The sequence below is a fragment of the Schistocerca serialis genome, chromosome 4 (assembly GCF_023864345.2).
Source record: "Schistocerca serialis cubense isolate TAMUIC-IGC-003099 chromosome 4, iqSchSeri2.2, whole genome shotgun sequence".
Classification (NCBI taxonomy): Eukaryota; Metazoa; Arthropoda; class Insecta; order Orthoptera; family Acrididae; genus Schistocerca; species Schistocerca serialis.
In genome coordinates this window covers 388,258,211-388,282,756 of record NC_064641.1, presented here as the reverse complement: position 1 = coordinate 388,282,756, position 24,546 = coordinate 388,258,211, and the positions used below count along the sequence as shown (strand labels likewise).

Sequence of the window (24,546 nt, the reverse complement as noted above, 5' to 3'; positions counted from 1 at the left end):
TTCAGTATTAATCGCAATCGGTTGGTGCCATCTGCCTGTGCGATTAAAAAGTTGGTTGAGAACTTTGAGGAGACGGCGTCAACGACAAAGAAGATAACCGGGAGACCAAAAACTGTGCGCACACCTGAAAACATGTAATGTGTTAAGATTTGCCACTGCAAGAAGCCTTCGTCGCTCGGCTCGCCGACGCAGCGCTACATTTGGGATTTCAAATAGAACAGAAGAAGAATTCTACACCAAGTTGTGCACTTTCACCCGTACAAAATCCAAATGGTTCAGGCCCTTAGGGACCCAATGCCAGTTCTGCGTAGAATTTTTGGACATGATAAATCAAGACGACGACATGGTAACCCGTTTGTGGATGAGTGATGAAGCTCACTTCCATCTCTCCGGTTATGTGAACAAGCAGAAATCTCGATTTTAGAGTGACGTAATTCCTAAAGCAATGCATCAGCCACCACTGCAATCCGCAAATGTCAGTGTGTGGTGCGCCACGTCTTCATTAGGGATCATAGGGCCTACTTTTCTTGAAGATGGCCGTGGCAATGCTGTAACAGTGACTTCGCAGAGATACGTAGATATGTTGGAAAACTTTTTTACTCCATAACTTGCACACTACGAAGTGAACGATGAGAGTTTTTCCAGCAGGACGGAGCAACTTCCCACATTGCTCGAGTAAGCATGAATATTGTCAATCTTTTGTTTCCAAATCATATATCTCCCGAAATGGGGATATTTCATGCCTCTCGTTCACTGAACCTCACAATGGGTGACCTTTTCTTGTGCGGTTATCTGAAAAGCAAAGTTTACCAAGGTAACCCTCCTCGGACAATTGAATCCGTGGAAGAGAGGATCCGACTACACCATCAGTACTGCGCAGTGTGATGAGTCACTTCAAGGTCCGGCTGGAGGAATGTGTGCGTCTAAGCGGACGCCATCTTATCGGAGTTATCTTCAAAAATTAACCGATGTTTTACTATTACAAAAACTGCTTTTTTCACATGTATTTCAAGATAATGAAATAAATAAATTTAACGAACTATTTTTACTTAACAGCCTTTTAAAAATCGCTCTTTATTATCATAATGAGATTTTCACTCTGCAGCGGAGTGTACGCTGATATGAAACTTCCTGGCAGATTAAAACTGTGTGCCGGACCGAGACTCGAACTCGGGACCTTTGCCTTTCGAGGGCAAGCTGAGCTGAGCTACTCAAGCACGACTCACGCCTCGTCCTCACAGCTTTACTTCTGCCAGTACCTCGTCTCCTACCTTCCAAACTTTAGAGAAGCTAGCCTTCAAACCATGCATAACTAGCACTCCTGAAAGAAAGGATATTGTGGAGACATGGCTTTGCCACAGCCTGGGGGATGTTTCCAGAATGAGATTTTTTTTTTTTTTTTTTTTTTTTTTAGATCTCATTTTGTTCGCTTTTGTTCGTTGTATCTGGTCGGGGCGGACGTCGTAAGACATCCGTTTAAGTTAGTGGTTGATCGATTAACTCAGTTTTTTTTATTACAGAGGGCTGTTAACTCTCCGACCGAACACGCTGAGCTACCGTGCCGGCCCCAACTGAACTAACACGACTCACACCCCGTCCTCACAGCTTTATTATGCCTGACCCTGTACATTATTGTCACGATTAATGGTTTGACGCCGGCCGGAGTGGCCGAGCGGTTCTAGGCGCTTCGGTCCGGAACCGCGCGACCGCTACGGTCGCAGGTTCGAATCCCGCCTCAGGCATGGATGTGTGTGATGTCCTTAGGTTAGTTAGGTTTAAGTAGTTCTAAGTTCTAAGGGACTGATGACCTCAGATGTTAAGTCCCATAGTGCTCAGAGCCATTTTGAATGGTTTGACACAGAAATACTGAACTGTCAGACCAGACAAGAAAAGATGATACTATACTGTTCCAGAGAAGAAGAAAAGGAAGAAAATTTTACAAGCAATTATAGGTGCCCTCTGATTAGGTTACTAGCCTTTAGCAAAGCAAGTCTTGTGGGTATGTGATAGAGCTGCCACTTTGAGGCCTCAAGATCTGTCTAGTTTTATTTTAGACTTTCTTTTTCTAGAAGAGTTGCTTTCTTGACAGTCTCCGACTCTCATCTGTCCCGGATTTAATCCCCTTCATCAACTAAGTAGGATTGCCTCTTCCGCCGTCACAGCTACTGAGGTCTTCGTTGTAACCCTCACAAGGGGCCATTACTAGGTACAGTCACCCGGAGTCAGGTGAATCAAGGTTTTTTAACGAGGTGTTACCGCTCCCCCTCCTGCTTTCTCAATCACTTGGGACCGGCTCTGGCGGAGTTTCAGAAGAAGTCTAAGAAGAGGTCTAAATGAAACAAATTGGCCAGGCGCGAGTGGGACTCGCGTTGTGAGGGTAAACTTCATTAGCCATATGTACAGACAATTCATCGATCCAGGGAATCGAGAGTCTCGACGATTTTTACCTGCTATCGAGATTGAGACTGGCAAAATATCGATCCCAGGAATTCCAAGGCTGTCGAGAATGTTGCAATTTTAAGTTGGAAGTCTGACAACAAATGAAAAAAGAAATATTTTTGTGTGATATAATTACAGATTAACAATTTACGGATTTTTCCTTTACTTGTACTGTGGAATCTCGCTTCTTGGCAAATTGCATGATTCTAGGGAACGGGAAGTACCCTACAGGTTTTGATGAGTGAGTTTACATAAATGGCCACATCTTTTGACTGCATTGGTTTAGAATCTTGACATTTCTGCAGCATGAATGTACTATAGATCTTAGTATGTGACATAAATTTCAACTTGATATGCCTATCCGTTCTTGAGAAAAAAAGACATGTTAACACGTGAACAGACAGACAGTCGGTCGGATAAAGTATGATAAAAATATTTCTTTGGTATTATATATTTACAAATTAACAATTCTAGTATTTCTCTCCTTATTGCTACTGTCAAAGCTTGCTGTTCGCCAATTTTCATGCTACTGGGTAAACGGGAAGCATCCTATACGGTTTGATGAGACAGTTTGCGAATATCAAAATATGTAACATAAATGGCCGTATCTTTTGACTGCATGGACTAAGAAGCTTACATTTATTACACTGTCAAGAGATTATAGGCCTTTGTGTGTGACATAAACCTCAACCTGATATCTCTATCCGTTCCTAGGAAAAAGGGGACGTAACAGATGAACGGACAGACAATCAGATAACAAATGTAAGCACTACGTCTTCAGGCCAAGGGTGGCCTCCTGGAACCATCCGACTGCCGTGTCATCCTCGGTGGAGGATGCGTATAGGAGGGGCGTGGGGTCAGCACACCGCTCTCCCGGTCGTAAGATGGTATTCTTGACCGAAGCCCTACTACTCGGTCGAGTAGCTCCTCAATTGGCATCACGAGGCTGAGTGCACCCCGAAAAATGGCAACAGCGCATGGCGGCCTGGATGGTCACCCATCCAAGTGCCGACCACGCCCGACAGCGCTTAACTTCGGTGATCTCACGGGAACTGGTGTATCCACTGCGGCAAGGCCGTTGCCATCAGATAACAAATGACAAAACAATTTTTTCCATGCGAGATAATTACAGAGACATAGTTACAGACAGATGACGAATGACTAAAAAAATTTTTCGTGTGAGATAATTACAGATTAACAGTTTTCGGATTTTTTTTCCTTTACTTGTTCCCTATGTTCTTGATTCTTGCCAAATTTCATGGTTCTAGGTCAACAGGGTTTCGATGAGTGAGTTTGAATAGCAAAGTATGTGACATAAATGACCGTATCTTTCGATTGCATTGACTTAGGAACTTACATTTATTACAGTACCAAGATACATTAGACCTTAGTATGTGACATGAGTGTCAACTTGATGTGTCTACCCGTTCCCGAGATAAGGTGTCTTAACAGTTAGACTGACGGACAACAAAGTGATCCTATAAGTATAAGAGTTCCGCTTTTACAGATCGAGGTACGGAACTCTAAAAATTGACGGCCTTATCCATTATTCAAACTCCTGTAACTACAGGTGTGTGTTTTCTGTTCTGTGTATCCACAACACATTAAAACTATTATACTGTAGGTTGTTTAGCCAACAAGGCCGAAGAACATCAGAGGATGAAGTTTCCCGACAGTTAGTGTGACGTGCACGTACCGCCTGTGTTCGACTTTTGAGTTCCGTGGTACTTCACTGTTTTAGCTTGTGACTAAAGGCGACTACACAAGTAGCTTTGTTATCCTTAATTCGATAGAACATCGAGTTGTGTTGTAATTTAAAACAATTCCTTGCTCTGCTTGTGTATATGTAGCGTTTTTATTTTATTTGTCGTATGCCGTGTACAGAGGTAATCAACCTCCTACATTCAAATATATATTTAAAAAAACATTTATATACTAAGAATTATACATCACTGGCAAAACAAGACATGAATAATAAATAATACACTGAAGCCCCAAAGAGACTGGTATAGGCACGTTTCAAACACAGAGAGATGCAAACAGGCAGAATACGGCTGGGATCGGCAACGCCTTTACAGGACAACAAATGTCTGGTGCAGTTGTTACATCGGTTACTGCTGCTACAATGGCAGTTCATCAAGATTTAAGGGAGTTTGAACGTAGTGTTATAGTCGGCGCTCGAGCGATGGGACATAGCACCTCCGAGGTAGCGATGAAGTGGGGATTTTCCCATACGTCCATTTCACGAGTGTACCGTGAATATCAGGAATCCGGTAAAACATCAAATCTCCGACATCGCTGTGGCCAGAAGAATATCCTGCAAGAACGGGAACAACGACGACTGAAGAGAACCGTTCAACGTGACAGAAGTGCAACCCTTCCGCAAATTGCTGCAGATTTCAATGCTGGGTCATCAAAAAGCGTCAGCGTGCCAACCATTCAACGAAACATAATCGATATGGGCTGTCGGAGCCCACTCGTGTACTCTTGATGACTGCACGACACAAAGCTTTACGCCTAGCGCGGGCCCGTCAAAACCGACATTGGACTGTTGATGACTGGAAACACATTGCCTGGTCAGACAAGTCTTGCTTCAAATTGTTTTGAGCGGATGGACGTATATGGCTATGGAACAGTCTCATGAATCCATGGGCGTTGCATGTCAGCACGGGACTGTTCAGGCTGGAGGAGGCTCTGAAATGGTGTAGGGCGTGTGAAGTTGGAGCGATATGGGACGAATGAAACGTCTAGATACGACTCTGACAGGTGACACGTGCGTGAGCATCCTGTCTGATCACCTGCATCCATTCATGTCCATTGTGCATTCCGAAGTCCAGAACTGCTGCAGAGAGGCAATAATAATTTAATAAACGACAAACTTTCTCCTTTTATCATTTTGTGGGGCTGTCAGCGAGAAAATGTTTCATAAAGATTTGAAATTACGTGTAACGTTTGTTGGAAGTCGCTAAGTGGTTGCATTGTCAAATACTTTTTGATACCGTTCCTCACAGGCGGCTATTAATCTAATTACGTGCATATGGAGTCTCGTCTCAGTTGTGTGAATGGATTCGTGATTTCCTCTCAGAGAGGTCACCGTTCGTAGTGATAGACGGTAAATCATCGAGTAGAACGGAGGTGATAGCTGGCGTTCCGCAAGATAGTGTCATAGTCCCTCTGCTGTTCCTGATTTACGTAAATGATGTAGGCGATATTCTGAGCAGCCCCCTTAGTTTTTGCAGATGACACTGTAATTTTCCGTCTAGTACAATCATCAGACGATCAATTCCAAGTACAAAATGATCTAGAGAGAATTTCTGTATGGTGTGAAAAGTGGCAATTGGCACTAAACAAAGAAAAGTGCGAGGTCATCCACATGGGTACCAAAAGAAATCCGATAAATTTTGGGTATACTATGAATCGCACAAATCTAAGGGTTGTCAATTCGACTAAATACGTAGGAATTACAATTACGAGCAACTTAAATTGGAAAGACCGCATAGATAATATTGTGGGGAAGGTGAAACAAAGGCTACGCTTTGTTGGCAGAAAGCTTAGAAGATGCGACAAACCCACTAAAGAGACAGCCTACATTACACTTGTCCGTCCTCTGCTGGGATATTGCTGCTCGGTATGGGATCCTTAGCAGGTAGGATTGACGGAGGACATCGAAAAAGTGCAAAGAAGGGCAGCTCGTTTCGTGTTATCGCGCAATATGATATGATACGCGAGTTGGGGTGACAGTCACTGGAAACAAAGGCGGTTTTCTTTGCGGCGAGATCTATTTACGAAATTTCAATCGCCAACGTTCTCTTCTGAATGCGAAAATATTTTGTTGACAACCACCTATGTAGGGAGAAATGATCATCATAATAAAATAAGAGAAATCAGAGCTCGAACGGAAAGATTTAAGTGTTCCTTTTTCCCACACGCCATTCGAGAATGGAATGATAGAGAATTGGTATGAAAATGGTTCGATGAATGCTCAGTCAGGCACTTAAGTGTACATTGCAGAGTAACCATGTAGATGTAAATGTGGATGTACGGGGTGAACATAATCTTGGTAATTTGCGCGCCATCATTTACACTGCCTTAAGATCTGTCAATAACTGTATTAGATATTAGAAACCAAATTTTTGTTGCCCTGGACGCTTTTAGAAAGGTAACCTGGAACTCAGACTGTGCCCCGCATCAGCCGTTTACTGATACACTGGTGAGCCAAAACTTTATGACATCCTAGTTAAAAGCGTTTTGGTCCACTTCTGGAACGCAGTTCAGCAATGATTCTGCGTGCCGTGGATTCGACGAGTACTTGACAGGTTTCCAGAGGTGTGTGGCAGCAGATGCCAACGCACAGGTCACACACCTTCCGTAATTTACGGGCGGTTTCTTTGTGGGCGCGAAGCTGGCGCCCGATAGCGTCGCAGTTGGGTTTCATTGGATTCAGATAAGCCGAATTTTATGGCCAAAACATCAGCATGAGTGCACTATCATGCTCCTCAAACCGTTGCAGGACGATTTTGGCCTTGTGATACGGACAGTCAGCTATCCAGAAAATATATGTGCACACGCCGGCAACTGAATCCGACGTGGAAATGACAGACTTTTTCCCTACTCCGCTCTTAGTGTACTCGGTATAAGATTTGGTAGCGATAAAGGGTTACGACTGACTGAGTCACATAATTTGATATTTCACACTTTCTTATGGTAGTGATAAAGGGTTACGACTGACTGAGTCACATAATTTGATATTTCACACTTTCTTGTGGTAGCGATAAAGGGTTACGACTGACTGAGTCACGTAATTTGATATTTCACACAGCTGAGTAAACACCTGCACCTGCAGGGCATCACAGAGAAAAATTATCACATCGCTTCCACACAGCTGCGAAGCAAGATTAGACTAACAGTACAGCATGCGCAGAAGCATTTAGGTGTTAATAACCCTGGCTTCGGTGTGGGGAGGCGGAGGGGTGAAGTGGACTGCGGTAGTCGTCGTGGGGTTGTGGACCACTGCGGCTGCGGCGGAGACGGAGCCTCTCCGTCGTTTCTAGGCCCCCGGTTAACATACAATACAATACAATAGGTGTTAATTTTTCTGTAACTGACTGGAGCCGGAAGAAACGCTAATAAGTGATACTATGAGAAGCACCCCCTGCTGTGTACTTACCGTGGTTTGCAGAGGATGTAGATGTACATGTTTGTGAAACTCTCTGAGTGACTTCAAATCGTCTCTGACGAACTTAACAAGACCTAAAGAAGTGAAAGCCAAGGCTGCGAATCTGAATTAGTAGCTAGAGCATTGTTTTCCAACCCGCGGCCAGCGGGCGGCGTTCGGCCCAAAGCAATTATCAATGCAGCCCAAGAAATGAGCGTGTATTACACAAACCTCCTCGTTCTTATTAACCAACCAATCCGTCAGAAGCACTGGTCTGTTATCTTACGGCTCTTTAGTTGCAACTGCGAAATCAGAGACTTAGAGACGCATAATGTAACCAATTTCTGTAAATACAAGGAAATTCTGTGGTACTTCTGTAGAACTCAGGTTGTTGTTGTTGTTGTTGTCTTCAGTCCTGAGATTGGTTTGATGCAGCTCTCCATGCTACTCTATCATGTGCAAGCCTCTTCATCTCCAAGTACTTACTGCAACCTACATCCTTCTGAATCTGCTTAGTGTATTCATCTCTTGGTTTCCCTCTACGATTTTTACCCTCCACGCTGCCCTCCAATGCTAAATTTGTGATCCCTTGATGCCTCAGAACATGTCCTACCAACCGGTCCCTTCTTCTTGTCAAGTTGTGCCACAAACTACTATTCTCCCCAATTCTATTCATTACCTCCTCATTAGTTATGTGATCTATCCATCTAATCTTCAGCATTCTTCTGTAGCACCACATTTCGTAAGTTTCTATTCTCTTCTTGTCCAAACTATTTATCGTCCACGTTTCACTTCCATACATGGCTACAATCCATACAAATACTTTCAGAAACGACTTCCTGACACTTAAATCTATACTCGATGTTAACAAATTTCTCTTCTTCAGAAACGCTTTCCTTGCCATTGCCAGTCTACATTTTATATCCTCTCTACTTCGACCATCATCAGTTATTTTGCTCCCCAAATAGCAAAACTCCTTTACTTCTTTAAGTGCCTCATTTCCTAATCTAATTCCCTCAGCATTACCCGACTTAATTCGACTACATTCCATTATCCTCGTTTTGCTTTTGTTGATGTTCATCTTATATCCTCCTTTCAAGACACTGTCCATTCCGTTCAACTGCTCTTCCAAGTCCTTTGCTGTCTCTGACAGAATTACAATGTCATCGGCGAACCTCAAAGTTTTTATTTCTTTTCCATGGATTTTAATACCTACTCCGAATCTTTCTTTTGTTTCCTTTACTGCTTGCTCAATATACAGATTGAATAACATCAGGGACAGGCTACAGCCCTGTCTCACTCCCTTCCCAACCGCTGCTTCCCTTTCATGCCTCTCGACTCTTATAACTGCCATCTGGTTCCTGTACAAATTATAAATAGCCTTTCGCTCTCTGTATTTTACCCCTGCCACCTTTAGAATTTGAAAGAGAGTATTCCAGTCAACATTGTCAAAAGCTTTCTCTAAGTCTACAAATGCTAGAAATGTAGGTTTACCTTTCCTTAATCTATTTTCTAAGATAATTCGCAGGGTCAGTATTGCCTCACGTGTTCCAACATTTCTGCGGAATCCAAACTGATCTTCGCCGAGGTCGGCTTCTACCAGTTTTTCCATTCGTCTGTAGAGAATTCGCGTTAGTATTTTGCAGCTGTGACTTATTAAACTGATAGTTCGGTAATTTTCACATCTGTCAACACCTGCTTTCTTTGAGATTGGAATTATTACATTCTTCTTGAAGTCTGAGGGTATTTCGCCTGTCTCATACATCTTGCTCACCAGATGGTAGAGTTCTGTCAGGACTGGCTCTCCCAAGGCCGTCAGTAGTTCCAATGGAATGTTGTCTACTCCCGGGGCCTTTGTTTCGACTCAGGTCTTTCAGTGCTCTGTCAAACTCTTCACGCAGTATCGTATCTCCCATTTCATCTTCATCTACATCCTCTTCCATTTCCATAATATTGTCCTCAAGTACATCGCCCTAGTATAGACCCTCTATATACTCCTTCCACCTTTCTGCTTTCCCCTCTTTGCTTAGAACTGGGTTTCCATCTGAGCTCTTGATATTCATAGAAGTGGCTCTCTTTTCTCCAAAGGTCTCTTTAATTTTCCTGTAGGCAGTATCTATCTTACCCCTAGTGAGATAAGTCTCTACATCCTTACATTTGTCCTCTAGCCATCCCTGCTTAGCCATTCTGCACTTCCTGTCGATCTCATTTCTGAGACGTTTGTATTCCTTTTTGCCTGCTTCGTTTACTGAGTTTTTATATTTTCTCCTTTCATCGATTAAATTCAATATTTCTTCTGTTACCCAAGGATTTCTACTAGCCCTCGTCTTTTTACCTACTCGATCCTCTGCTACCTTCACTATTTCATCCCTCAAAGCTACCCATTCTTCTTCTACCGTATTTCTTTCTCCCATTCCTGTCAATTGTTCGCTTACGCTCACCCTCAAACTCTCTAGAACCACTGGTTCTTTCAGTTTATCCAGGTCCCATGTCCTTAAATTCCCACCTTTTTGCAGTTTCTTCAGTTTTAATCTACAGTTCATAACCAATAGATTGTGGTCAAAGTCCACATCTACCCCTGGAAATGTCTTACAATTTAAAACTTGGTTCCTAAATCTCTGTCTTACCATTATATAATCTATCTGATACCTTCTAGTACTCAGGTAAGGAACCTTTTTCATCGTAGTTCTGATCACTACAAGTCGGTAGACATTGGTAGCCTTCACGTGTATTGCAATTACTGCCAATGTTTGGTATGTAACAGGACCGTAAATGTGTTACAACAGGTTTAATGTGATATATCGTTTTCGTTGCTACAAAAAGGGGCACATTAGAACATGATCGTCTCTATACTGGGGTTTCACGATATATTTTTACTTTCTTGTGAAATTTCTAACAAAGGAGATGTTCGGTACAAATCAAAATGTGTCGTGATGGCAGGAGCTGCTTCCCTTGCCATTTGCCGCCCTGCAGCTGTCATCATGCCCATTCCTTTAATAACCCACCCACAGTGGAGACAATTTTTTATAAAGTGGTCGGTAACTGTCGGAAATCTGACGCGAATTTATTAAAGAACGCTTAGACAGAGTGGAAGATACAATTCCCCTGACGAGAAAGGAGATATTTTTCAAATTTGGAATATCTCATCAAACTTGTCAGGAGAACTGATGAACTTGAGAAATCTATTGAAAAAAATATGAAAAGTAAAACTTGAAGTTTCAGATTTTATTCAGAAGCAATTTGATGCTACTGATACGGCCCAATTTGCATGTTTATTAGAGTTATTAACGACTAATATTGTGTTTATGAAGAAATAGCTTTATTAATACCATTAGAAAGACATGACAACACTAATACACTCCTGGAAATTGAAATAAGAACGCCGTGAATTCATTGTCCCAGGAAGGGGAAACTTTATTGACACATTCCTGGGGTCAGATACATCACATGATCACACTGACAGAACCACAGGCACATAGACACAGGCAACAGAGCATGCACAATGTCGGCACTAGTACAGTGTATATCCACCTTTCGCAGCAATGCAGGCTGCTATTCTCCCATGGAGACGATCGTAAAGATGCTGGATGTAGTCCTGTGGAACGGCTTGCCATGCCATTTCCACCTGGCGCCTCAGTTGGACCAGCGTTCGTGCTGGACGTGCAGACCGCGTGAGACGACGCTTCATCCAGTCCCAAACATGCTCAATGGGGGACAGATCCGGAGATCTTGCTGGCCAGGGTAGTTGACTTACACCTTCTAAAGCACGTTGGGTGGCATGGGATACATGCGGACGTGCATTATCCTGTTGGAACAGCAAGTTCCCTTGCCGGTCTAGGAATGGTAGAACGATGGGTTCGATGACGGTTTGGATGTACCGTGCACTATTCAGTGTCCCCTCGACGATCACCAGTGGTGTACGGCCAGTGTAGGAGATCGCTCCCCACACCATGATGTTCTGTGTGCCTCGGTCGTATGCAGTCCTGATTGTGGCGCTCACCTGCACGGCGCCACACACGCATACGACCATCATTGGCACCAAGGCAGAAGCGACTCTCATCGCTGAAGACGACACGTCTCCATTCGTCCCTCCATTCACGCCTGTCGCGACACCACTGGAGGCGGGCTGCACGATGTTGGGGCGTGAGCGGAAGACGGCCTAACGGTGTGCGGGACCGTAGCCCAGCTTCATGGAGACGGTTGCGAATGGACCTCGCCGATACCGCAGGAGCAACAGTGTCCCTAATTTGCTGGTAAGTGGCGGTGCGGTCCCCTACGGCACTGCGTAGGATCCTACGGTCTTGGCGTGCATCCGTGCGTCGCTGCGGTCCGGTCCCAGGTCGACAGGCACGTGCACCTTCCGCCGACCACTGGCGACAACATCGATGTACTGTAGAGACCTCACGCCCCACGTGTTGAGCAATTCGGCGGTACGTCCACCCGGCCTCCCGCATGCCCACTATACGCCGTCGCTCAAAGTCCGTCAACTGCACATACGGTTCACGTCCACGCTGTCGCGGCATGCTACCAGTGTTAAAGACTGCGATGGAGCTCCGTATGCCACGGCAAACTGGCTGACACTGACGGCGGCGGTGCACAAATGCTGCGCAGCTAGCGCCATTCGACGGCCAACACCGCGGTTCCTGGTGTGTCCGCTGTGCCGTGCGTGTGATCATTGCTTGTACAGCCCTCTCGCAGTGTCCGGAGCAAGTATGGTGGGTCTGACACACCGGTGTCAATGTGTTCTTTTTTCCATTTCCAGGAGTGTAGATTTATATGAAGAGGTGGAGAAAAAGCGGTTTTCATTGTCTCTTGCCAATATATCTGCCGTAGTTAGGGATTGTGCCCCAGCTATGATAGCTAGAAAAGAAGAGCTTGTAAAATTAATAGAAGATGATGCTATTAATGGCGGAAACTTATCTCATGAAATAACATTGCATAATACACCAAAAAAATTTATGCGCAAAAGCTTTAAAAAGTATCACGTTATACAAATCGTCGTCAAGACTGTGAATTTTATGAGAGATCAAAAAATCACCAGTTCCAGGAATTCATCGCAAATTAGGATGCTCAGGATGGTAATATCGTATGTTTTACAGAAGTAAGGTAGCTCAGTCGAGGCCAGATGTTAAAAAGATTTTATAGCATAATTAAAATAGGAGAAATCAGAGCTCGAACGGAAATATTTAGGTGTTCCTTTTTCCGCCGGCCGGTGTGGCCGAGCGCCTAGCTTCGGTCTCGAACCGCGCGACCGCTACGGTCGCAGGTTCGAATCCTGCTTCGGGCATGTATGTGTGTGATGTACTTAGGTTAGTTAGGTTTAAGTAGTTCTAAGGGACTGATAACCTCAGATGTTAAGTCCCACACTGCTCAGAGCCATTTGATTTTTGTTCCTTTTTCCCAAGCGCCATTCGAGAGTGGAATGGTAGAGAAGTAGTATGAAAATGGTTCAATGAGCCCTCTGCCAGGCACTTAAGTGTGAATTCCAGAGTAACCATGTAGATGTAGATGTAATGAAATCAATCGTTCATAATATCAAAAGCAAAATCTGTGCCGGAATTTAACAGTGCCAGCTGGGTGGCAGATTCAGTATTTTTGGTAGATTTGACTGCTCATTTAGGTGGCTCAAACTGGTGTCTTCACGGTAGAAACCACCTTATCAGTGCAATGTTTCAAATAATAAACGCATTACAAATGAAACTGACTTTGTGGCAAGCACAAGCAAATGCAAACTTTTTTTTTTTCTCATTTCAGTATATTGGCCGACCATAATCCTAAAGACTGAATGGAACACTCAGCCATACTTTTCGATATGATGCAGAAATCTGAAAATCAATTTCAGGGTTTTCGAAAGAACAATGAAAATTTTTATATTTATACGACACCCTTTACGAACGATATAGATACGTTGCCAGATCTTCTGACCGAATACATGGAGATCTGTTGTTGTGTCCTGACTACTCGTCGAACATGGGGTGCGTAGGAAACCTGTTTTCTCGGATCGCTAGACAACAATTCAAGCAAACCGTATTAATGAATTTTTAATACAGTAAGGTAAATGACAATACTTAAATTTGAGAGTTTACAACGATGTGTCGCAAGCAAAGAACGACAGACAAAATACACAACTCCTAATACAAGTGAAACAATACAGTTCCTAAATCGCTGATGTAGTGCCCGTAGAACGGCTAGTCTTCAACTGGGTCGCGACCTGCGGGCGCGGCGCTTATGTTCTCTTGGTGTAGATGCCGCTGCTGTCTCATTGTCGTCCTAGAGAGGGGTCGGGCAGCGTACTATTGGCTGACGTTTTCTTCACAGACCTCTCTGCTGTAATATACCTGGCCGGCGAGCCGGCGCTTGACGTTACGCCGGAACCTTCCTCCCCCCCCCCCCCCCCCCTCCCCGCAAAGGCTCGGACCGTCGTCATCTAGGGGGCTCGACCACGGCGGGGATGCAGGAATGTGGGTGCTGCGCTGGACCGGAAGCTGCGGCTGCAAGGGACGCCAGGCTTTCGGTCGTACCCCGCCATCCAGTCTTCCCTCTGGCGGAAACGTCCCCCGGAAAACGACCAGAACGGTATGCGTCCACCTCCTGAGGCCCATTATAAGATGTAGAAGGCGTCGGCTGCTGCGGAATGGGCGGATCCAGCTCCATAGGTAGGACGAGAGGAGGCGGAGGAGACGAAGTCTCCGTCTACATGGGGACGTCCCGTGGTGTCGTGATGACACCCTCTGATGGCTGCTGTGGCCGCTGTCCTCGGGATCCGTGCATCTGGGGGAAGAGACACGGAAGGGTCACCGTGCGCATGAGAGTGGCGAATTTGATTGTGATGTTGGCACTGAAACGAGATACATGCATGCGCCAAGTCGACGAAGGATCTCGCCTCGCGCCCACCGTCTGCTGCCGCTAAAAACCCTCAAAAACACATCAAGCAGCGTGAAGCGATACTTGCGTCCTTCCTTCGGCGCCGGATGCTGAGGAAGGTGGGGCAGGTGGAGCAGTGTCCGATGGCGGCGGCCGTGGAGCAATTCCGCCGGCGATGGTCCATCTAGTGGATGCGAACGATAGGAGGCGAGAAACAGTTGCAGTGCTTCTTCATCCCTGGTGTGTGCGGTGCGAAGTTTGGCCTTCTGCTGCTTGAAGGTTCTGACAAAACGTTCCGCTTCGCCGTTTGACTGTGGTTGGAACGGTGCACAGAATGTTTCAAACCTATGTGACGTGAACTGAGGGCCGTTGTCCGACACAATTACTTCAGGTAAACCTTCGGGGCAAAAAATAGAGGACAACACCTGAATTGTGCTACGTGATGTTGTCGTGTTCACTGGCACAGCAAAAGGAAACTTCCTTTAAGTGTCTACCATAATCAACCAACGAGTGTTCCAAAAAGATTCCTCAAAGCCTATGTGCACACGTTGCAACGGCGATTGCGACTTAGGCCAAGCAGAGAATTTTTGTGGCGGAGCTGACTGTGACGTCATCTGTTATAATTGGGTGCCGGCCGAAGTGGCCGAGCGGTTCTAGGCGCTACAGTCTGGAACCGCGCGAGCGCTACGGTCGCAGGTTCGAATCCTGCCTCGGGTATGGATGTGCGTGATGTCCTTAGGTTAGTTAGGTTTAAGTATTTCTAAGTTCTAGGGGACTGATGACCTAAGAAGTTAAGTCCCATAGTGCTCAGAGCCATTTGAACCATATAATTGGGTGTCCACGCCCTGCCAAGTACAGTGTCGCTTCGCCGGCTGTTCCATACGAACAATCCCCCAGCGTCCTTGGTGAAGTAACTGCAATACTTCTTTTGCAAAGCTTCGGGGATTCACACACGTGACTGTCCACTCTCATTTGGAACAAGAATCACACCTTGCCGTATAGCGAGTCTATGACGACGTGCGAAGTATCAGCGCACTATAGTGTCCTTTATGCTATGCAATGAGCGAGGGCAAGATGTAGGGATGTATTGTAGCAAAAAGTTCAAATCTGAATCAGCTTCCATGGCCTGTACAATTTTCCTATAGTTCAGAGGAAAGGACTGAAGCAATTCAGAATCCTGAGCATCGATCATCGATGTGACAACAAGATGTAAGAGAAACGTCAAAGTCTTCATCAGGGCCAATCGGAAGACATGAAAGTGCGTCCGCATTACCATGTTTAGCTTTCGGACGATACACAATCTCGTACTGGTTTTAAGACAACAACAAAGCCCATCGTTGCAACTTTTGGGCGGTACGTACAGGAACCAGCTTCGTCGGATGTAACAAGGACTGCAATGGTTGTGATCCGTTACTAGATGGAATTTTCTGCAATACAAATAGTGGTGGAATTTGATGACACCATACATAGTAGCCAATGCTTCTTTCTCTATTTATGAGTAGTTACACTGACAAGGGGAGGCCGCCAATTGTGAAATTCAGATTCGATTCATACTGCGCATAATAAAAGCTCATGACCAGAGGTGTAATGTGGCAAAGCACCAAGATGCACTTCTCAGCCGTTGTCGAGAAAATCGACAGTTAAAAGAAACCGTTGCGGTGAAATACTTTCTTCGATTAACAGTTTTCTACAGCGTCGTGGCGCAGTGGTAAGCGCTCGGGTTCGTAATCCAAAGGTCGCCGGATCGAATCTCGCGCCATGCAACTTTTTTTTTTTTTTAGTATTTGTTTTTGTAATTCAAATGTATATATATATATATATATATATATATATATATATATATAATTCCCAGCAATCAGTTGCAACAATTATGCATATTATAAGTTGTTGAAAGTCGTTTGTCGTGGAAAAACTGACGACTTCGAACATCATTATGTTTTCCGCAAACAAAGTTGTATTTCACAAATGTTATTAATTGTCTTCATAATGTTAACCACGTATAATAAACGGAAGACGTAGAAACGATATTCCGAAACGAATACGTATAGCGTAAGTCAAACGTTCCAATTAGAATAGAGACCCCACGAACACAAATTTGCTGTGGCAGGTATGAAATATAAACTCTGTTACTCGCTCGTTACACTTGAAGGACAGATGTTGAATGGGCCGAAACGAGCCGCCGCATAACAGCGTAGTAGCCTGCTAACTTCGAAAGAAGGTAGATGCGGTCCCTAGCGCAACTTATAACATCGTCGAAAATCAGTGCGGACGTGAAAACTTTGGTACACCCTGTTAAACAAACGGAAAAATGGAGGTGGTGCAATTGGAGAGCGATCCGCCTTCACCAACATGCATAAGCAATTCATTAATAGTATATATATATATATATATATATATATATATATATTTGAATTACAAAAAACTAATAAAAAAAAATTGCATGGTGCGAGATTCGATCCGGCGACCTTCTCATTACGAACCCGAGCGCTTACCGCTGCGCCACGACGCTGTTGAAAATCATTAATCGTAGAGAGTATTTCACCACAACGGTATCTTTTAACTCGATTTTCTCGACAACGGCTGAGAAGTGCATCTTGGTGCTTTGCCACATTACACCTCTGGCCATGAGCTTTTATTATGCGCAGTATGAATCGAATCTGAATTTCACAATTGGCGGCCTCCCCTTGTGAGCTTTGGACAACATGTTTGATGCGAAAGCATAGGCCTGTCTTTATCACCAGTTCTATGCTACAGCACTGCACCGCTTCTGTAAGAGGAAGCGTCAAATTGGAACATAATCGATTTGTCAGGATCAGAGTGAACTAAGCAGCCATCACAGAACTATGCATCTTTAAGTTTTTGAAAAGCTTCTTGGCACTCAGCTGTCCAAATAAAGGGGACACACTTGCGACGAAAGCGATCCAAGGGAGCTGCGATTTGTGCAGCATTCGGTATGAAACGAATATAATAGTTCATTTTCCCTAAAACTGACTGCAATTCTGTGATATTGCGAGGAACTGGCAAGTCTAGTACGGCTAACAAATGCGACTGAAGAGGAAGTACACCTTGACTGTCTATTGACATGACCAAGATACTGCAAGTCTAGTACGGCTAACGAATGCGACTGAAGAGGAAGTACACCTTGACTGTTTATTGACATGACCAAGATACTGCAACTCATGTTTAAAAAAAAATCGCACTTGTCCAGTCTACACTTCAGTCCTGCATCAGATAACACACGAAACAAAGCACTCAAATTTGCAATGTTTTCTTCAGGTATACGACCTGCTACGATAATGTCGTCCAAATAGTTTGAACAGTTTGGTACTTGAGCAGTCAGCTGTTCCAAATACCATTGGAAAATGGCGGGTGCGGAAGCACAGCCAAAAGGCAAATGCAAATATTTAAACAGGCCCAAATGGGTGTTCACAGCACACACTTTTTGAGATTCTTCATCTAGTGGTATTTGAAGATAAGCGTCGCGCAAATCAGTTTTAGAAAAGTAGCGACCAGCGCCTAATCTGTCCATGTGATCCTCTGGGCGTGGCAATGGGTAAGTATCAATCACGGTTTGTGGGTTGACTGTAAACTTAAGAGTCAACACTAGGCAAATGCGACTTGAAGGTTTGGGGAGCAAAACCAGTGGATTTGCCCGTTGACTAGCTTGTATGGGCACAATAGCTCCGCTATCTTGCAATTCTTTAAGTTCAGCCGCCACTTTGTCCCGTAATGCAATGGGAACAGTTCTGGCCGGGCAAAATTTCGGCTGAGCGTTTTCTTTCATAGTAATATGCGCGACAATATTGTTAGCTTTGCCTAAACCTTCCGGGAACTCTTTCAGCGAGCTAGCTACACGGTCTTTTGCATTGAATGCAGACACTGACAACACATTGTCCTGAATGTTGAAGCCAAACAAATCAAATGAATCAAGTGACTGTAGCAACATAAAAGTCACTGCTCGCGTATGCGAGCGATACATGGCAGGCAAAGTACATTTTCCGAGAATGGGAATGTCTTGTCCATTATAAGCCCTCAGGTGCGTGCTAGTTCGACATGTGTGAGGAGCCTAACAATTCATTTGTGTTACGATTCAGCAACATTACAGAGGCACCCGTGTACAACTGAAATTTCACACGTTTTCCACAAAGAAGCAAATGAACAAAAAGTTTGTTTGATAGGAGTAGCACTGAAGAAACTGGTCACTTGCTAGTTTTGCTAATGCCTGCAACAGTCTTGGAATACAATGCATTGATCACATGGGCCTTGTGACTCGATTTTTGGGAGTGGGAAGAATTGGCTAAATGGCTCTGAGCACTATGGGACTTAACTGCTATGGTCATCAGTCCCCTAGAACCTAGAACTACTTAAACCTAACTAACCTAAGGACATCACACACATCCATGCCCGAGGCAGGATTCGAACCTGCGACCGTAGCGGTCACGCGGTTCCAGACTGTAGCGCCGAGAACCGCACGGCCACTACGGCCGGCGGGCAGAATTCCTATGTTTGTTCTGTTGTAAACATATGGATTATACATACCATTTATTACGACAAACGTTAACACTGTGCTTGCCTGGGTGGGCAGTGTTGGCGTTTGTTCCGTGAATAGCACCGAGGGCATGACTTAATTCTGTTCGCCTGTGTAGAGAGCTGTTAAGCGGCGTGGAGACTTGTTTACGTGGCCTGTCGCGCGCAAGCTGTCGCTGCCTAATGGACCAATCGGGAGCAAGGGGCGACGCGACCCGACAAATTGTTGGCTGCCCAAACTTATCGGTCCACACAGCACCTGAATAGTATTGATCTAGTATTTTCACTACGTGCTGAAATGATGGATCGGACTGTCTCAAAATCCGTTCTTTAAGTTTGACGTCAGTTACACTGAACACGATCGCATCATGCAACATAACATCTGAAAACAAAGCACCACAAGCACATTTGAACTTGCATTTCCTCGTCAGCCCTGCAAATTTGTTACCCACTCGTGGTAAGTTTGTTCTGTCTGTTTCTTGCAATTAAAGAATTAATACCTAGCTGCTACCACATTCACTTGTTGGTCATAATCGTTATTTCGCGAATCTACAACCTTTTCATAGAAAATTTCACTCAGAGTGGCGTTAGGGAATAACTTCTGAACGAGTCTAAACACTGCACTTCCCACCGTGGACAATAAATAGGGGAGTTTCACTGTACCTGGTACCTTGTGAGCAATTACGTGGGCTTCAAGCTGTTTCAGCCACTCGAGCTATTCCTCTTCTTGTTCACGAAACTGGCGAAAAGGCGGTACAGCATCTGTTACCTAATTTGTTTTTTCAAAGCATTGTCACATTATCATATTGGTCAGATCATTGAGAGCTTAAGCAAGGCGGTAAGCAGCACTTCGCAGTGAACGACGAGCCATTCACACAGAGAGAATAGTAGGACTCTGTAATAGAACCGTTGATGTTCACACTGTCACTTCTGTATGTTTTAGTTATTTACAGCATGTGTTTATTTTAAAAGAACCAGTACCGCTTTAGATGATCAATAATGTCTCTGAATGCATTTTTTGAAAGAAAAAATCATGTAAAAATTGTGTAAATTAAAAAGATGCAATAAAGCAATGAGTGAATGACCCTACGAAGTATTTCCGATCGAAAATACACAGGGAAAATATACATTTAGGAACTGTCGAGAACGTCACAATATTTATGGAGAACAGACAGACACAACAATTGCGTTGGCATCCGTAGAATACCATAGCTATAACGAGCAGATGTGCCGGCTAAAAGAAACGTTGGAAAAAAAGTGATTTCACCTCACTAAGTGATTGGATAATGATAACTAAAATGGAAACATAGGTGGAACTTCACAGCGTTGTTGACAATATAAGCTCGGAAAGAGTGCGAAATCTCACAAGAAGACGAGGAAAAACAGCTGTTATCTTAAATGTACCTGCAGGTACGATATGACGTAAAATAGTGCAGGATCGTTAACTACGAAAATACGGCACAGCAGTATAGAATATTTTCCGGTGCAAATCTGTCACCAACTGAGAACTTGAGATGTATAAGACAGAGGTGCTCCATATGATAAATCGTAATGTTATAACTCAAATGTGTCATCTTCAAATACCGTCTCATGCTGAGGTATAATTAAAATTATTACCAACAAGTCAAGTAGTCAGTTCAAATCCTGCTGGTGAGTTAAATTTTCGTTGTCAGACTTAGGCCGGAAACCGGGGAAGATTAGTAGCTGTACAGTTCCTAATCAAGGGACTCCTCTTTGGTGACCTGGGTTTCATTTTTAAACATCTCTGCAATGTCTCATGGATGTGGCACCATTGTGGTGACCTACCCACCTGATGGAGATGCTAAGCTCGATCACCCCACTGGGGCTATTCCAGAGAATTTAGCTATCTGCCGCCAATCGATTTCACCCTATCCCTTCCCTCCCACCGTCAACAACACAAAAACGATTCAGAATAATTACTTGTCAGCATCAAAAGTCGACGATGTCACACTGCATCATAAAAGTAGTCACGAAATGATGCAGTCATACAATAAATAGAACACAGTCATAGAATGAATAGAACGAGTTATCTAGTGCTGGAATAATGGGTTTCCTAGGCAAATAAATTATTGAAAACGAAATATCTAAAAGAAGTTAGATAAAGAGATGTCAAGTGAAAACCGTATCAGAAAGCATACGCGATTACATGTAAAGGTAGATCTCCTTCACCTCTGAAGTCCCAGCTGTTTGCTAGACACTTTAGGAAAACTTATGGAAAAACTGTTATTAGGAGACTGCAGGAACAAAGACTGCTGTATGGAATCAGGTCTCACCAATTTCGTTTTATAATGAAGAAAGGAAGCAAGAGTACAGTTTAACATGTAGACGACGACGAAGTCATTAGAGATAGAACACAAGTTTAAATTAGGAAAGGAAATATGCCACGCCCTTTAAAGGAAACGCCCCTGTATTCACGTTAAGCGATTTGGGGAACTCAGGGAAACAGTAAATCTGGATGGCTGGATGGTTGTCCTCTCGAATACAAATCCAGAGTCTCACCATTTCGCCACCCCTCTCGGTAGTTCATTTTTAGAAAAGGGAAGTAAACACACGAGTCTGAAAGTGAGGCAACAGCTGTAGCGACAAATTTCCATTCAAATATGTAGCGGTCATAATGACAGATGTTGCTGAGGCGTTGATAAAATTTTGGTGGCCACAGCTATCTTCCAGTTGAGGTAGTTGGATAGTATTTAGCCACTATTTAATTGACTGAAATACTCTGATCAGGTCTGGGAGGAAACACTTACATGTCTACGTCAACACTTAAATCAAAATATTTCTGAAGGCTATCACAGGCATCCATCTGTTGTCCTTTTCTCTGCGATATGATGTTGGGTCCGTTTCTAGGAAAGTTAGAAGTAATGTATGTCAGTCAGAGGTCTAATGGCAAATGTTGTTTTATGATCTTTAAGAATGGTAGCTCCGGAAGCAATCTGGAAACAGTTGTTACGCAGTTCTTAAGTAGGTTCGTGATTGCTAAAAAGTAGTTCAGTTAACAGTGGGACCTCCAAAAGATAAATATTTTGTTAAAAGGCCACATTTTAATACTTTTGTATCACAAAGCTATTTTAACTACTATTGTGAGCTACTGTGCAAGTTTCTGAGCTCATATGCTGCTAGCATAAGCAATAACCAGATTACAAAAGAGGACTACTTTGTCAGGGCCTTCCGGCACCGTATCTGTGGGGGTACTTCAAGTGGTGCATGGAATTTGTTCACTTGTCCTACAAATACGAAAGAAAGCATTCGTTTTACGGTTGGAGAGAAATAACTGTTACCAAGATCAGAATCTCATAGGAGAGTTGGACAAAGACTGAAAACAATTCAGAAATAGGATCTTCTTAAGTGTGCTATCCATACTGATGTAGACGAAGAATCAGATTTATTTCCTAACGTCCTATGCAGTTCTCACGGAGCCGTTAGCCTGCAGCTGTAGACCAGGGTGCCACTGAATGACTGTGAGGACTCCCTGATGTGATAACGATTGTGGAGATAGACATTTATAGTGTTTATTTATTTTTCCTAAAAGGGGACGTTTTTACTGGCTTGGCATAAAGCTTTCCCTTTTCTCTTCTATCATGGTCATTGATGCTACAGCTTTTATTTGTGCCTTCTAAATTCTTTCTTATTTACAAATTTTTTCTGTATACATACAGGGAAGTGGGAGGATTGACAACTTTTCAAAGAGGGGTTTGCAAGAATGTGTTCGTTGGACATGGTGCACTGCTCTTACAATTCTTTTCTCAGTGAAGAAAGTGACTCAACTAGGCCTCAGAATATAATTCCATACAATAGGATGTTGTGGAATTGGGCAAAGAAGACAATTCGGACAGTGCAAAAACTTGTTTTAACAGATAGTAAACGTAAACTACAACATATATTACTTAGGGTTCCATTTATTTTGCTTACATGTGTATGCAATTTGAAGTCATCTTGAAACTATATACCTAAAACCTTTGTTTCCAAAAATTATGTAATTTTGTTGATTTTGAGCGGTTCTAGGCGCGCAGTCCGGAAACGCGCGACTGCTACGGTCGCAGGTTCGAATCCTGCCTCGGGCATGGATGTGTGTGATGTCCTTAGGTTAGTTAGGTTTAAGTAGTTCTAAGTTCTAGGGGACTGATGACCACAGATGTTAAGTCCCATAGTGCTCAGAGCCCATTTTTTTGTTGACTTTGAATGTCACACTGGTGCTGCATGCATAACCTTTTTAATATAAATTTAGAAATGTTGTTTTTTAGTTTTCATTGGCAGCTTATTCCCCTCAAAACATCCATTAAGTCGTAAGTGTACGACAAGCAAAGCTCGGGACGTCCATTAACCTCAAAAACAGAAGAAAACATGCAAAAAATGACAAAAGTTGTTGGTTCAAGCAGGTCAGTAACTATTAGAGAGGTTACCAAAGAACGTAGCATCTCGTAAGGATCTGTACAAAGTATTTTAACCGATAATTTTCAACTGGGACGAATGAATGCAAAATTTTTTCCCAGACTCTTGAGTGATGAACAGTAGGAATATCGTGTCAGTTTGCACGGAGCTGAACGATCGTTTTCATTACGATCAGGACTTCATGACGAAAATTGTAACTGGAGGTTGGTCTATAGGTATGACTCGGAGACGAAAATTCAGAGTTCCCAAGGGAAAACCAGTGACTCTGCTCGGCCTAAAAAGGCACGTCAGTCGAAATCGAATATCAAAGTCATGTCCATTTTTTATATTGAGGGCACAATACGATCAGAGTTCGTTCCAAGGGGAACAGCTTCAAATACTGAATTTTACTAGGGCGAGCTGCAATGTTCGCGAAACGATGTACGAAGAAAGAGACCAGAAAAAGGAGCCAATGGCTTCCTTCTTCACCACAACAGTGTGCCATGTCACACCTCGCTTTTGATTCACGGGGGTTTGGCCGGAAAAAGTGTTCCTGTCTGTCCACATCCGCCTTACTCACCAGATAACACCATGCGACCCCTGGCTCTTCCCAAAAATTAAAACTGACCTTAAACGAACACGTTTTGGCACCATTCCTGTCACTGAGAGGGCCACAACAGAGAAGCTGAACGCCCTTCCAAAAGAAGCTTTCCAGAAATTCTTCCAGTCTTGGATTCAACGTTGTGATAGGTGCAGTGCTATCGAAGGACAGTACTTTGGAGGAGATTCCACTTGTTTATCGATTTGCTTGTAATGACGTTATTCACCCTATTTTTTATCACAGCTCATATTTCACCAATATAGTTCATTTAAGTACTATTTTTCAATAATACTTTATTTTTATTAATTCATATTATCAATATTTGCTAAATACGTGTAGTAAAATCTGCAGAAAGGTGTTTTTAAAACAGGTGGATGGGAGAGGTCGCAGCTTTGGCAGTTCAGTCACTGGTAATGGATCAGCTCACTATGGCTCTGCGTTGGGTGAAAGGTGACCTATTGCAGTAAATATAATACAAGTAAATAAACAACAAAAATTATACTAAACTGTATACATACTCTTCCCAACCACAAGGATTCCTCTTCAGTTTTGTACTAAAGTGTTCTTTAGG

At 43.6% G+C, this 24,546-nt stretch overlaps 1 protein-coding gene and 1 pseudogene across 1 annotated transcript in view; one reads left to right on the top strand and one right to left on the bottom strand.

Annotated features, from left to right (window-relative positions):
- Positions 1 to 24,546, top strand: part of LOC126474884 (nuclear hormone receptor HR96) — a 113,387-nt gene that overhangs the window by 14,528 nt on the left and 74,313 nt on the right. The gene's annotated exons all lie outside the window — the stretch shown is intronic.
- LOC126476095 (5S ribosomal RNA) lies at positions 3,405 to 3,522 on the bottom strand (annotated as a pseudogene).